This window comes from Hyla sarda, chromosome 3, assembly GCF_029499605.1.
Source record: "Hyla sarda isolate aHylSar1 chromosome 3, aHylSar1.hap1, whole genome shotgun sequence".
Classification (NCBI taxonomy): Eukaryota; Metazoa; Chordata; class Amphibia; order Anura; family Hylidae; genus Hyla; species Hyla sarda.
In genome coordinates this window covers 14,072,408-14,074,907 of record NC_079191.1, presented here as the reverse complement: position 1 = coordinate 14,074,907, position 2,500 = coordinate 14,072,408, and the positions used below count along the sequence as shown (strand labels likewise).

General features: G+C 49.1%; 1 protein-coding gene across 3 annotated transcripts in view; it reads left to right on the top strand.

Moving 5' to 3' along the window:
• EFR3B (EFR3 homolog B) overlaps nt 1–2,500 on the top strand; it is a 235,255-nt gene that overhangs the window by 137,516 nt on the left and 95,239 nt on the right. The gene's annotated exons all lie outside the window — the stretch shown is intronic.

Sequence of the window (2,500 nt, the reverse complement as noted above, 5' to 3'; positions counted from 1 at the left end):
CAGAGAGTTATCACTGTGTTATCTGTGGTGTTACATAGGACTGCAGGTCACATCTACTACATTATCTGTACTCAGAGAGTTATCACTGTGTTATCTGTGGTGTTACATAGGACTGCAGGTCACATCTATACATTATCTGTACTCAGAGAGTTATCACTGTGTTATCTGTGGTGTTACATAGGACTGCAGGTCACATCTATACATTATCTGTACTCAGAGAGTTATCACTGTGTTATCTGTGGTGTTACATAGGACTGCAGGGAACATCTGACGCATTACCTGTACCAGTGGCGTTGCTAGGGTTGGTGTCACCCCCACAAGCCGATATGGCCATGGTCTGGCTGGCCAAGCACAGAGCACTGGCCGACCTTCCTCTATATTCACCCACCAGAAAAGCACTATAGAAAACAAAAATTAAAGGGGTATTCCGTGTTTATACATCTTATCCCCTATCCAAAGGTCCCCGCCCCCCCAACAACGCCCCTGACCTGTACTCAGAGAGTCATCAGTATGTGTTATTTTTGGTCTTACATAGGACTGCTACTCAGCATTGTTTTAAAGCTATAGCTTTGTTGATTTATTGTTTTTTGCATAAAGTTATTTGTGTCCTTCTTTTATATTCTTCAGATCCCAGAGCTGAACTCTCCCAGCATTCCCTGCTTGTCTAATGTCTATACAATATGGGTATTGTTGTTAACCCAAACCCCCCCACCACCCTTAACCACTTAAGGACCAAGGGCGTACCTGTACGCCCGTGGGAATTCCGGTCCCTGCCGGGCGAGGACCGGACCGGGGTGACTGCTGATATCTATCAGCAGGCACCCCACGCAAATGCCCAGGGGGGTCATCAGTAAATTCACACTTGCGATTTGTGGCTATTCCGGGTCATACGGGTCTATAGTGACCCGGTGACCAGGAAAATAAAGGGGATCGCGGATGTCCTAGACACCCACGATCCCCTTGAAGCAATAGGAGTGAGGTGGCAGGGGTGCCACCCCTCCTATCTCTGCTATTGGTGGTCTAGACGCGACCACCAATAGCAGATCGGGGGGCTTTACTTTCGGTTTCCCACGTTCTGCCCACCCACAATAGGCGGGGCAGGACGGGGAAACCGACAGGGACCGGCGCCGACGTCCACCTACCCATCGGCGACGGCAGCGGGCGACGATCGGCGCAGGCAGCGGGCGACGATCGGCGGAAGAAGAGGACGGCAACGCAGCTCCCCGGATCCGACGGAAGCCGGTGAGTTACTTAGCAACATCTGGAGGGCTACTGTAACCCTCCAGATGTTGCAAAACTACAACTCCCAGCATGCCCAGAGAGCTGTTTAGGCATGCTGGGAGTTGCAGTTTTGCAACAGCTGGATGTCTACAGTTTGAGACCACTGCACAGCGATCTCTATACTGTGCACCTCCAGATCTTGCAAAACTACAACTCCCAGCATGCCCACACAGCAGTTTGCTGTCTGGGCATGCTGGGAGTTGTAGTTTTGCAACATCTGGAAGTCCACAGTTTGGAGACCACTCTGCAGTGGTCTCTAAACTATAGCTCTCCAGATGTTGCAAAACTGCAACTCCCAGCATGCCTAAACAGCAAACAGCTGTCTCTGCATGCTGGGAGTTGTAGTTGTGTACCTCCAGCTGTTGCATAACTACATCTCCCAGCATGCCTTTCGGTGATCAGTACATGCTGGGAGTTGAAGTTATGCAACAGCTGGAGGCACACTGGTTGGAAAATACTGAGTTAGGCAACAGAACCTAACTGAAGGTTTTCCAACCAGTGTGCCTCCAGCTGTTGCAAAAGTACAACTCCCAGCATGCACAGTCTGTCAGTACATGCTGGGAGTTGTAGTTTTGAAACAGCTGGAGGTTTGACCCCCCCCCCCCCCCCCCCATGTGAACGTACAGGGTACATTCACACTGGCGGGTTTACAGTAAGTTTACTACTTCAAGTATGAGCTGCGGCAAATTTTTCGCCGCAGCGCAAACTCCTAATGGTAAATTTACTGTAAACCTTCGCCAGTGTGAACATACCCTAAAAATGCTACACTACACTAATACATAATAAAGGTAAAGGGTAAAACACTACATATACACCCCCTTACACTGTCCCCCAATAAAAATAAAAAACGTATTGTACGGCAGTGTTTCCAAAACAGAGCCTCCAGCTGTTGCAAAACAACAACTCACAGCATTTCCGGACAGCCACTGACTGTCCAGGCATGCTGGGAGTTTAGCAACAGCTGGAGGCACCCTGTTTGGGAATCACTGGTGTAGAATACCCCTATGTTAACCCCTATGCAATCCCTAATTTAGTCCTCAAATGCACATGGCGCTCTCTCACTTCGGAGCCCTGTCGTATTTCAAGGAAACAGCTTAGGGCCACATATGGGGTATCTCCGTACTCGGGAGAAATTGCACTACTAATTTTGCGGGCTTTTTTTCCTTTTACCCCTTATGAAAAGGAAAAGTTGGGGTCTACACCAGCCTGTTAGTGTAAA